Below are 12,657 nucleotides of genomic sequence, written 5' to 3'. Positions count from 1 at the left end.
CGCGCCCGCTCGCCTCTGCCGCCTCGCGCGAGGCCGCAGCGCGCCTGCTGCTGCCTCCAGCGCCCCCTCCTGCGTCGGCTTCCTTCGCCGAAGACGGCCGGCCGGTGATCCCTGCCCTGGCCGCCGGCGCCAGTGCCCCCCCCATCGCGGCTCGGTTCGCCCCTTGTTCGGGCGCTCGCCCATAACCGCTAGCGCCAGCGCCCGCTAAGAGCCCCCTTGGGGCCACAGACATGTGGGGCGCGCCCAGAACGTTTCTGTTAAAAAAAGGGATTTAAAAAATATAATAAAAATAAAATAAAATAATAAATAATAAAAATAATTAATTAATTAACTTAATTAATTCTGATTTAATTAACTAATTAAGATTAATTAATCTAATGACTAATTAACCTAATTAACTATTGTTAATTAACTAACACAGTATGACAGTGGGGCCCACCCCCCTAATTAATACTAATTAGGTTAATTAATTTGTTTCATTAAAATGTGTCACTGACCGGTGGGACCCACTGGTCAGTTTGACCAGTCAACCCCTGTTGACTGCTGACGTCAGCATGACATCATGTTGATGTCATAAATCCAATTTTGAATTAATTTAAATAATTAATTAAATTCCAGAAATTAATAAAATCTTTAGAAAATCATATCTTTTAATCCGTAGCTCGGATTAAATTATTTTCAACATGAAAGTTGCTCGGAACGGCGAGACGAACCCGGATACGCAGCCCGTTCGTCCGCCACGCATCCCTAACCTATCGAACTCGCAACTTTCCCCCTCCGGCTCCTCTGCCCAAAAACGCGAAACACCGGGGATTCTTTCCCGATTGTTTCCCCCCCTTCACCGGTATCACCTCATACCACGTTAGGGCACGCCTAGCATCACGCTTTGCTTTGTCATGCATCGTTATGCATCTGTTTGCATTGTATTCACTGTTTCTTCCCCCCTCTTCTCTCGCTAGACACCGAGACCGACGCCGCTGCTACCCAGTACGACTACGGTGTTGACGACCCCTCTCTCTTGCCAGAGCAACCAGACAAGCCCCCCCATGATCACCAGATATCGCCTACTCTACTCTCTACTTTTTGCATTAGAGTAGTGTAACATGTTACTACTTTCCGTTATCCTATCCTGATGCATAGCATGTCCTTGCTACTACTATTGTTACCCTTACCTGCAATCCTAATGCTTAGTATAGGATGCTAGTTTATCATCAGTGGCCCTACATTCTTGTTCGTCTGCCATGCTATACTACCGTGTCGTGATCACTCGGGAGGTGATCACGGGTATACACTATATACTTTATATATGATACATGTGATGACTAAAGTCGGGTTGGCTCGAGGAGTACCCACGGTTGATTCACGAATTGGGGGCTGGAAGGACATACTTTCCCGACAGCCCTCTGTGTGGATCTTTGTGGCGAAGCGACAGGGCAGGTTGAGACCATCTAAGAGAGAGGTGGGCCTGGCCCTGGTCGGCGTTCGCGGTTATTTCAAGATCACACGTTTAACGAGATCTTGGTATTTGATCTGAGTCTGGCCACTGGCCTATACGCACTAACCATCTACGCGGGGACAGTTATGGGCACTCGACGTCGTGGTATCAATCGAAGCCTTCGTGACGTCAGCGACTGAGCTGCGCGCGCCGGATTGGACCGTAAGCCTGCTCTTGTATTAAGGGGGCTAGTTCTGCTTCCGGCCGCGTTCATAACGTGCAGGTGTGCAAAGGGCGATGGGCCCAGACCCCTACGCCATAGGATTTAGACCAGCGTGCTGACCTCTCTATTGTGCCTAGGTAGGGCTGCGACGTGTTGATCTTCCGAGGCCAGGCATGACCCAGGAAAGTGTGTCCGGACAAAGGGGATCGAGCGTGTTGGGAAATGTGGTGCACCCCTGCAGGGAAGTTGATCTATTCGAATAGTCGTGTCCCTCGGTAAAAGGACGACCCGGAGTTGTACCTTGACCTTATGACAAGTAGAACTGGATACTTAATAAAACACACCCTTCCAAGTGCCAGATACAACCGGTGATCGCTCTCTCACAGGGCGACGAAGGGAGGATCATCGGTTAGGATTATGCTATGCGATGCTACTTGGTGAACTTACCATCTAATCTCTTCTCCTGCTACAAGATGGAGGTTACCAGAAGCGTAGTCTTTGATAGGACTAGCTATCCCCTCTTATTCCGGCATTCTGCAGTTCAGTCCACATATGATACCCTTATTCCATTTGATACCAATCCATACATATGTAGTGTAGCTCCTTGCTTGCGAGTACTTTGGATGAGTACTCACGGTTGCTTTGCTCCCTCTTTCCCCCCTCTCTATACCCGATTGCTGCGACCAGACGTTGGAGCCCAGGAGCCAGACGCCACCGTCGTCGACTACTACTACTACTACTCGGGAGGTTCCTACTACTACGTGCAGCCCGCTGACGACGACCAGGAGTAGTTTAGGAGGATCCCAGGCAGGAGGCCTGCGACTCTTTCGATCTGTATCCCAGTTTGTGCTAGCCTTCTTAAGGCAAACTTGTTTAACTTATGTCTGTACTCAGATATTGTTGCTTCCGCTGACTTGTCTATGATCGAGCTCTTGTATTCGAGCCCTCGAGGCCCCTGGCTTGTAATATGATGCTTGTATGACTTATTTTATTTGTAGAGTTGTGTTGTGATATCTTCCCGTGAGTCCCTGATCTTGATCGTACACGTTTGCGTGTATGATTAGTGTACGATTGAATCGGGGGCGTCACAGAGCAAGTCCCTCACCATGATCACATTCAAGAACAAGATCATCACCAAGAGCAAGAACAAGAGAGTGTAATCATTGATGATGAAACTCAACAAATGCAACATGAATAAGAAGATATTGCACCACACATTAATGATCCATATGTTGAGTATGTGGATGATGGAAATGAAGTTGAACCTCGTGAAACCTTAACCTCCATCATGCCACGTGTGGCCGGTCGTGTTGATGTTGATCAAATTCTTAATGGAATTTCGAAAGGTAGAGTCACTCATAAACAATTGACAATTTTTTGTGATCACTTTTCATTTGTCTCTAGTGTTGAGCCACTCAAGGTACAAGATGCATTGATGGACAATGATTGGCTCGTTGCTATGCAAGAAGAGTTGAACAATTTTGAATGCAACAAAGTGTGGTAATTAGTCAAGAGACCAACTGATGAGGACATCAATACCATTGTTACACCCACAGCCCCTACTGCTACATATACGGGACCAATTACTAGAGCTCGCGCATGCCAATTAAATTATCAGGTACTTTCGTTTCTTGGTAATGATTCTAATGTTCATGAGAATATGATGCTGCCTAAATTGGATACATTTGTTTTGCTTACAAATGAAGGGCCTAGCTTGGAGAAGGATGAACATTGGAGCAAGAACAAGCATGGAGATGATGCCATGCGCAAGGGGAACAAGAACGGAGTTAAGTGATGATTTCAGGACTTTGAAGCCACCATAATGGGTGCATGAAGCCATGGACGAAATATACAAGATGCCACTTCATAAATTTCGTCCCGAGGCTATTTTAGGTGCTGCGTCACCTTATTATTGGGCCAGGCCCATGTAATTTCGAAATACATAAGTATAGGCTATTTTTAGAGTCCGTATGTGTGGGGAAACAAGAGATAGGGTTGATTTCGGACCCCTCCACCAAGGGCCACGAAATTCCCCCCTCTTCCTCCATATATACAGCCCTTAGGGCATCGTTTAGACTTTGGGTTTTGTTTAGATTAAAAGTTCGCCATAGCTGCAACTTCGCGTACTTCGTTTGTGTTCAACGACCAGACAAAGGCGTCACAGAACCCCACCTTGATCAATAAAGCTTTCATCTTATATTCGCAATATCTAGATTGCAATCTCAGTTTCTTGCTTGTTCTTCGTTTGCTCGCAGGAAACAGACCCTCGTGGTCAGGTTGATCGTGCTCCGGCGTGGTCAATAACCTCTCGGAGTTGGTTTAGCGATTGCTAAGGCGCGACATCCTCGCACGTTCGTAGTCGGATCGTCAAAGTCGACTTCCACCAAAGCGATATCCATCATCTCATCGAAAGACGGGACACCTTTGCCTCTATCAAGTGGTATCAGATTTCCAGGTTGCTCGGTGAGATTTTACAGTTTTTCGTAGTTTAGATCGAGTCTGTTCTTCATACCTACAGTCCACGAAAAAGCCACAAAAAAATTAGGGTTAGTTCATCATATCCGAACCAATCTGAGCCTTTGCATAATCTTTTTAGGGTTTTGCTTTGTTGAATTTGCGGTTGCATCGTCGGTCTAGTTGCTGGTCTTAGAGTCTAGTCTTTTAGAGTTTCGAGTTCTGGTCATAAGTTGTCACGCCGCCGCCGCACCATCATCATCGCCCCTGCCATCTACCACCACCGCACCGAATCCGTATCCATATACCACCACCAATCCGTGTCCATATACCACCACCGATCCATATCCATATACTACCACCGCTACCACCACCGCTGCCATATACCACCACCATATATCCACCACCAATCCGAGTTCTTTGCTTATTAGGTTTGTTTTCGAGATCCATCTAGTTTCCGATTTGTGATTCCTTGCCGGAGTAGGTTTCGGAGAAAAAAAAGAGTCGGGTAGCCACGCTCCGTTTAGGCCCAAAATTTTTCGAAAACGCATTTTTCGAAAAAATTTCTGGCTATCCTATTTTTAGGTGTTTCTGAGTGTTTTGAGACAGGTGCCATTATAGGAAGTTTTTTTTGACCCGTTTCCAGTTTTTGGGTCCGGGCAGTCGAAAAAAAAAATTTTGTCGAAAAAAAATTTTCGTGCCCATCCTGTCAGTTTGACCTAGGAAGAGTTTTGAGACACTCGCCATTATAGTGATTTTTCGCAAAAAAAAAGCAGCGCAAAAAAAAGAGCGCAAAAAAAAAGAGCGATTTTTTTTTCAGAGTGTGCTTTTCCCTTGTTTACGTGCCGCGCCGTGATTTTGTTGGTGTTCTAGGCTCGCGTCTCTAGCACAGTCTAGCCTAGGACCAGCACAGTACCGTTGTTGAGCGTTTATTCAACTTTGCATCTCTGAATTGATTATTGCTGACCCTTTTTGCTACCATACTATAAGCCTTCCCAGCTCCACATACATCTACGTCGTGTGTTTGACTCTCCCTGGTAATCGCTCTATCCAAGCTTTGAGAGTTTTTTGACTACAACGGTTGCCGATCACCGCCTGCTGCTGGGTAAGAACTGGTAAGAATTTGAGATTTGCTTGACGGATTTGTGATACACCACCACCACTTCTTAGTAGTCTGTAGGATCATATTCTTGTGTGTTTCTATTGCTGCTAACCATGCCAGGATCACAAGCCGACGAGATTGACTGGGAGAACTTATCGAACAAGGAGCTTCATGATAAGTTTCAGCAAATGATGACTGAACAGGTACAAGATGTGCTGAACAATTTTGAAGAGGCCATGGAGAAGATCACTGGCCTTGAGAAGACGTTCGAAACAAAGCTCGATAACAGATTTAATGAACTGCTTGCGCGTCTTCCACCACCGGCTGCACCCGTCGCACCTCTGCAACAACAACAACTACGCCCCCTTCCGAATCAGTATGGACGAGCACAGCGTGTTCCTATTGTGACAGGACAAAATTCTGGGGACGCTGGTACTGCTGTTGGTGTTTCTTTGGCTCCTGCTACTGCTCCTGCTGGTACCCAGGAGGATGATGAGTATGCGGGCGATTATGAGGATGAGGTTGATCAAAATCAGATCTACGAGCAGCCACCAGCACCACCACCAGCAGGTCGACCTCAGGTATATATTCGTAATGGTAGGCCTGCACCACCACCTCAGGTACGAGATGATGTCCATATTCCTAAACTGAAATTGAATATTCCACCATTTGAGGGTAGATATGTTCCTGATATATATCTTACTTGGGAGTTAGAAACTGAACAACGATTTACATGTTTACAATATCCTGAGGAGAGACGAGTTGCTGCTGCTGTTTGTGCTTTCACTAGTTTTGCATGTGTATGGTGGTCTGAACATTGTAGATTATATCCTATTCCAACTACTTGGGCTGCTTTCAAAACTGCTATGCGTACGCGTTGGGTTCCACCATATTATCAACGTGAATTGCTTCAAAAATTGCAGCGTTTAAGACAAGGGAAAAATTCTGTAGAAGAATATTATCAGGAATTACAAACTGGCATGATTAGATGTGGTATTGTTGAGGAGAATGAAGCTATGCTTGCACGTTTTCTGGGTGGATTAAATAGAGAGATTCAGACCATTCTAGACTATAAGGAGTATACTAATATCACTCGTTTATTCCATCTTGCTTGTAAAGCTGAACGTGAAGTGCAGGATCGACAAGCATTGGGGCGAACTAACTTTTCTGCAGGCCGACCTTCATCATGGACACCACGTGCATCTTCTATTTCAACTGCACCAGCACCTCCATCCGGTGCCACCTCCAGCCGTGATACAAGAAAACAGGCACAACCACCATTATCTGCCAAGAGCGCACCTGCGGGGCCTGCACAACGTTCTTCTTCTTCCATGGCATCAACAGGGCACACAAGTGATATTATTTGTCGTCGTTGTAAGGGAGGAGGTCATTATGCGAGGGAATGCAAATCTCCGCGTGTGATGATTGCTACCGTGGATGGTGGATATGAGTCCGCTAGTGACTATGATGAGGAGACATTGGCTCTTATTACACGTGAAGAACATGGTGGAGATGATTCTGATCATGAGATGCAATACATGGCTCCTGAAGACGCTGACAGGTATGAATGTTTAGTTGCTCAACGTGTTTTGAGTGTGCAGGTCACACAAGCTGAGCAAAATCAGAGGCACAATTTGTTCCATACCAAGGGAGTTGTGAAGGAACGTTCTGTGCGCGTCATAATAGACGGAGGGAGCTGCAACAACTTGGCTAGCATGGAGATGGTGGAGAAGCTTTCTCTCACCACAAGACTACATCCACATCCTTACTACATCCAATGGTTCAACAACAGCGGCAAGGTTAAGGTAACACGTACTGTTCGTGTGCATTTTAGTATCTCTACATATGCTGATTATGTTGATTGTGATGTGGTACCTATGCAAGCATGTTCCTTATTACTTGGTAGACCATGGCAATTTGATAAAAATTCTATACACCATGGTAGAAACAATCACTATACTCTTGTTCATAAGGATAAAAATATTACTTTGCTTCCTATGACTCCTGATTCCATTTTGAAAGATGATATTAATAGAGCTAATAAAGCACAACAGGAGAAGAATAAGAGTGAAAATCAGATTGTGGCAAAAGAATTTGAGCAACAAATGAAGCCTAATAATAAACCATCTAGTGTTGCTTCTGAAATTAAATTGAAAAGTGCATGTTTATTTGCCACCAAATCTGATATTGATGAGCTAGATTTCAGCAAATCTGTTTGCTATGCTTTTGTGTGCAAAGAGGCATTATTTTCATTCGAGGACGTGCCTTCCTCTTTGCCTCCTGCTGTCACTAACATTTTGCAGGAGTTCGCTGACGTTTTTCCACAAGACGTGCCACCGGGATTACCGCCTACAAGAGCTTCTCGACAAAGGTTATATACTTGAATCCCTTAGTCCTTGTGCTGTTCCTATTATTCTAGTGCCGAAAAAGGATGGTACATCACGTATGTGTGTTGATTGTAGAGGCATTAATAATATTACTATTCGTTATCGTCATCCTATTCCTAGGCTCGATGATATGCTTGATGAATTGAGTGGCTCTACAATATTCTCCAAAGTTGATTTGCGTAGTGGCTACCATCAAATTCGTATGAAATTGGGAGATGAATGGAAAACAGCATTTAAAACTAAGTTTGGATTATATGAGTGGTTAGTCATGCCTTTTGGGTTAACTAATGCACCTAGTACTTTCATGAGATTAATGAACGAAGTTTTACGTGCTTTCATTGGACGATTTGTGGTAGTTTACTTTGATGACATATTGATTTATAGCAGATCTTTGGAAGAACATTTGGAACATTTACGTGCTGTTTTATTGCTCTACGTGATGCACGTTTGTTTGGTAACCTTGGGAAGTGCACCTTTTGCACCGACCGAGTATCTTTTCTTGGCTATGTTGTTACTCCACAGGGAATTGAAGTTGATAAAGCCAAGATTGAAGCTATTGAGAGTTGGCCGCAGCCCAAAACGGTAACACAAGTGAGGAGTTTTCTTGGCCTCGCTGGATTCTATAGGTGTTTTGTGAGAGATTTCAGCACCATTGCTGCGCCTCTCAATGAGCTTACAAAGAAAGATGTGCCTTTTCTTTGGGGTACCGCACAGGAAGAAGCCTTCACGGTATTGAAAGATAAGTTGACACATGCTCCTTTACTCCAACTTCCTGATTTTAATAAGACTTTTGAGCTTGAATGTGATGCTAGTGGAATTGGATTAGGAGGTGTGTTATTACAAGATGGCAAACCTGTTGCATACTTTTCTGAAAAATTGAGTGGGCCTAGTCTGAATTATTCTACTTATGATAAAGAATTATATGCTCTTGTTCGGACTTTAGAAACATGGCAACATTATTTATGGCCCAAAGAATTTGTTATACATTCTGATCATGAATCTTTGAAACATATTAAAAGTCAAGCTAAACTGAATCGTAGACATGCTAAATGGGTTGAATTCATTGAGACTTTCCCTTATGTCATTAAACACAAGAAGGGAAAAGAAAATGTTATTGCTGATGCATTGTCTCGTCGCTATACTATGCTTTCACAACTTGACTTCAAAATATTTGGTTTGGAGACCATCAAAGATCAATATGTGCATGATGCTGATTTTAAAGATGTAATGCCGAATTGTAAAGAAGGAAGAATGTGGAACAAGTTTGTTGTTAACGATGGATTTGTGTTTCGTGCTAACAAGCTATGCATTCCAGCTAGCTCCGTTCGTCTTTTGTTGCTGCAGGAGGCACATGGAGGAGGATTAATGGGACACTTTGGCGTGAAGAAGACGGAGGACGTACTTGCTACACATTTCTTTTGGCCAAAGATGAGACGGGATGTTGAGCGTTTTATTGCTCGCTGCAATACATGTGAAAAAGCTAAGTCACGACTCAATCCTCATGGTTTATATATGCCTTTGCCTGTACCTAGTGTTCCTTGGGAGGATATATCTATGGACTTTGTTTTAGGTTTACCTCGAACAAAGAAGGGGAGGGATAGCATATTTGTTGTCGTGGATAGATTCTCGAAAATGGCACACTTTATACCATGTCATAAAAGTGATGAAGCTGTTAATGTTGCTGATTTGTTCTTTCGTGAAATTATTCGCTTGCATGGTGTGCCAAATACTATTGTTTCAGATCGTGATACTAAATTTCTTAGCCACTTTTGGAGATGTTTATGGGCTAAGTTGGGGACTAAACTGCTTTTTAGTACTACTTGTCACCCCCAAACTGATGGACAAACTGAAGTAGTCAATAGAACGTTGTCTACTATGCTTAGGGCTGTTTTGAAGAATAATAAGAAAATGTGGGAGGAATGCTTGCCTCATATTGAATTTGCTTATAATCGTTCATTGCATTCTACTACTAAGATGTGCCCTTTTGAAGTTGTGTATGGTTTCCTACCTCGTGCACCTATTGATTTGTTGCCTCTTCCATCTTCGGAGAAGGTTAATTTTGATGCTAAACAACGTGCTGAATTGATTTTAAAAATGCATGAGTTAACAAAGGAAAACATTGAGCGTATGAATGCTAAATATAAACTTGCTGGAGATAAGGGTAGAAAACATGTTGTGTTTGCACCTGGAGATCTTGTTTGGTTACATTTGCGTAAGGATAGATTTCCTGATTTGCGCAAATCAAAGCTAATGCCACGTGCTGATGGTCCCTTTAAGGTGTTAGAGAAAATAAATGATAATGCATATAAACTTGAGCTGCCTGCAGATTTTGGGGTTAGTCCCACTTTTAACATTGCAGATTTGAAGCCTTATTTGGGTGAGGAAGATGAGTTTCCGTCGAGGACGACTTTATTTCAAGAAGGGGAGGATGATGAGGACATCAATACCATTGTTACACCCACAGCCCCTACTGCTACATATACGGGACCAATTACTAGAGCTCGCGCACGCCAATTAAATTATCAGGTACTTTCGTTTCTTGGTAATGATTCTAATGTTCATGAGAATATGATGCTACCTAAATTGGATACATTTGTTTTGCTTACAAATGAAGGGCCTAGCTTGGAGAAGGATGAACATTGGAGCAAGAACAAGCATGGAGATGATGCCATGCGCAAGGGGAACAAGAACGGAGTTAAGTGATGATTTCAGGACTTTGAAGCCACCATAATGGGTGCATGAAGCCATGGACAAAATATACAAGATGTCACTTCATAAATTTCGTCCCGAGGCTATTTTAGGTGCTGCGTCACCTTATTATTGGGCCAGGCCCATGTAATTTCGAAATACATAAGTATAGGCTATTTTTAGAGTCCGTATGTGTGGGGAAACAAGAGATAGGGTTGATTTCGGACCCCTCCACCAAGGGCCACGAAATTCCCCCCTCTTCCTCCATATATACAGCCCTTAGGGCATCGTTTAGACTTTGGGTTTTGTTTAGATTAAAAGTTCGCCATAGCTGCAACTTCGCGTACTTCGTTTGTGTTCAACGACCAGACAAAGGCGTCACAGAACCCCACCTTGATCAATAAAGCTTTCATCTTATATTCGCAATATCCAGATTGCAATCTTAGTTTCTTGCTTGTTCTTCGTTTGCTCGCAGGAAACAGACCCTCGTGGTCAGGTTGATCGTGCTCCGGCGTGGTCAATAACCTCTCGGAGTTGGTTTAGTGATTGCTAAGGCGCGACGTCCTCGCACGTTCGTAGTCGGATCGTCAAAGTCGACTTCCACCAAAGCGATATCCATCATCTCATCGAAAGACGGGACACCTTTGCCTCTATCACCAACTAAGGAACACAATGTCATTGGAACAAAATGGATTTTCAAGAACAAGCAATATGAGAATGGCGTAAGCATCCGCAACAAGGCAAGGTTAGTGGCACAAGGGTACTCACAAGTTGAAGGTTTGGAATTTGATGAGACTTTTGCTCCTGATGCCCGTCTTGAATCTATTCGCATCTTACTTGCCTATGATGCTTTCAATGGCTTTACGTTACGTCAAATGGATGTGAAGAGTGCTTTCCTTAGCAATCCTCTACAAGAAGAAGTATATGTATCACAACCACCTGGGTTCGTTGATCCTGATCACAAAGACCATGTGTATAAACTTCACAAGGCTTTTTATGGCCTGAAACAAGCACCTCGTTCTTGGTATGATCATCTTAAGAAGTTTTTACTCGATGGTGGTTTTGTGAGAGGGGTGATCGATCCCACTCTTTTTACTAAGAGGGAAAATGGTGATTTGATCTTATGCCAAATCTACGTAGATGACATCATTTTTGGTTCTCCTAACATTCATTTGTGCAAGAAGTTTGCGGCCTCCATGACCAAGACCTTTGAGATGTCACTCAATGCGGACTTGAAGTTCTTTCTTGGATTTCAAATTCAGCAATTTCAAGAAGGAATTTTCTCAAACAAAACACCTCAAGGACATTATAGAGAAGTTTGACATGACAAATGCAAGCTCATGTAATACACTCATGCCAACAAAAAATGTTCTCACTGAAGACAGCAACGGTATTCCTGTTGACCCATCTCTTTACCGCTATATGATTGGTTCATTGCTTTATCTTTGTGCATCTAGACCATACATCATGTTAAGTGTAGGCATATGTGCAAGATTTCAAGCTTCCCCTAGGGAAATTCATCATAAGGCGGTTAAGCATATTCTTGAATACCTTGTTCACACCCCAAAGTTGGGTCTATGATACCCCAAGGGTGCCAAGTTTGATCTCATTTGGTACACGGATGTGGATTGGGCCGGAGACAAAGTGGGAAAGAAGTCTACCTCCAGTGCATGTCAATTTCTTGGATGCTCCTTGGCAAGTTGGTCCTCGAAGAAGCAAAATTGTGCCTCCCTCTCCACCGCCAAAGCTGAATACATTGCAACCGCAAGTTGTGCAACTCAATTACTATGGATGAGGCAAACTTTGAAGGATTATGGTATCACCTATAGACATGTGCCTCTTCTATGTGATAATGAAAGTGCCATCAAGATTGTTGAAAATCCTATTGATCATCCTCGCACCAAGCACATCGATATTAAGTATCACTTCATGAGAGACCATGTGCAAAAGGGTGACATTGATATTGCTCATGTTGGTATAGATATGCAACTTGCCGATATTTTCACCAAACCATTGGATGAAGCAAGGTTTTGTCAACTTAGGCATGAACTTGGTATCTTGGAGCTTGACAACATTATGTGAAATCTTGTATCCATGCATGCATTCACTTTATGTATTGTCTTGATGTAGGCATGTATTTAGGGGGAGACATTCAACTCATGAGTTCTCTCACCCTATATGATGCATAAATGAACCAAACACTCTCAAAGTCATTATGTCATCACTATGTGCCATGGTACTATGATGGAGTTGTGATGATGGGCTCAAGGTTTCTATCCTTGCACCACCATACAACTGTTACTCAAACATGGTGGCCTAGGCCACCGCAAATATTTCGAGCAGCCTACTTAATTCATCTCGGGTCATC

The sequence above is a fragment of the Triticum dicoccoides genome, chromosome 5A, assembly GCF_002162155.2.
Source record: "Triticum dicoccoides isolate Atlit2015 ecotype Zavitan chromosome 5A, WEW_v2.0, whole genome shotgun sequence".
Classification (NCBI taxonomy): domain Eukaryota; kingdom Viridiplantae; phylum Streptophyta; class Magnoliopsida; order Poales; family Poaceae; genus Triticum; species Triticum dicoccoides.
This window is presented reverse-complemented; position numbering follows the sequence as displayed.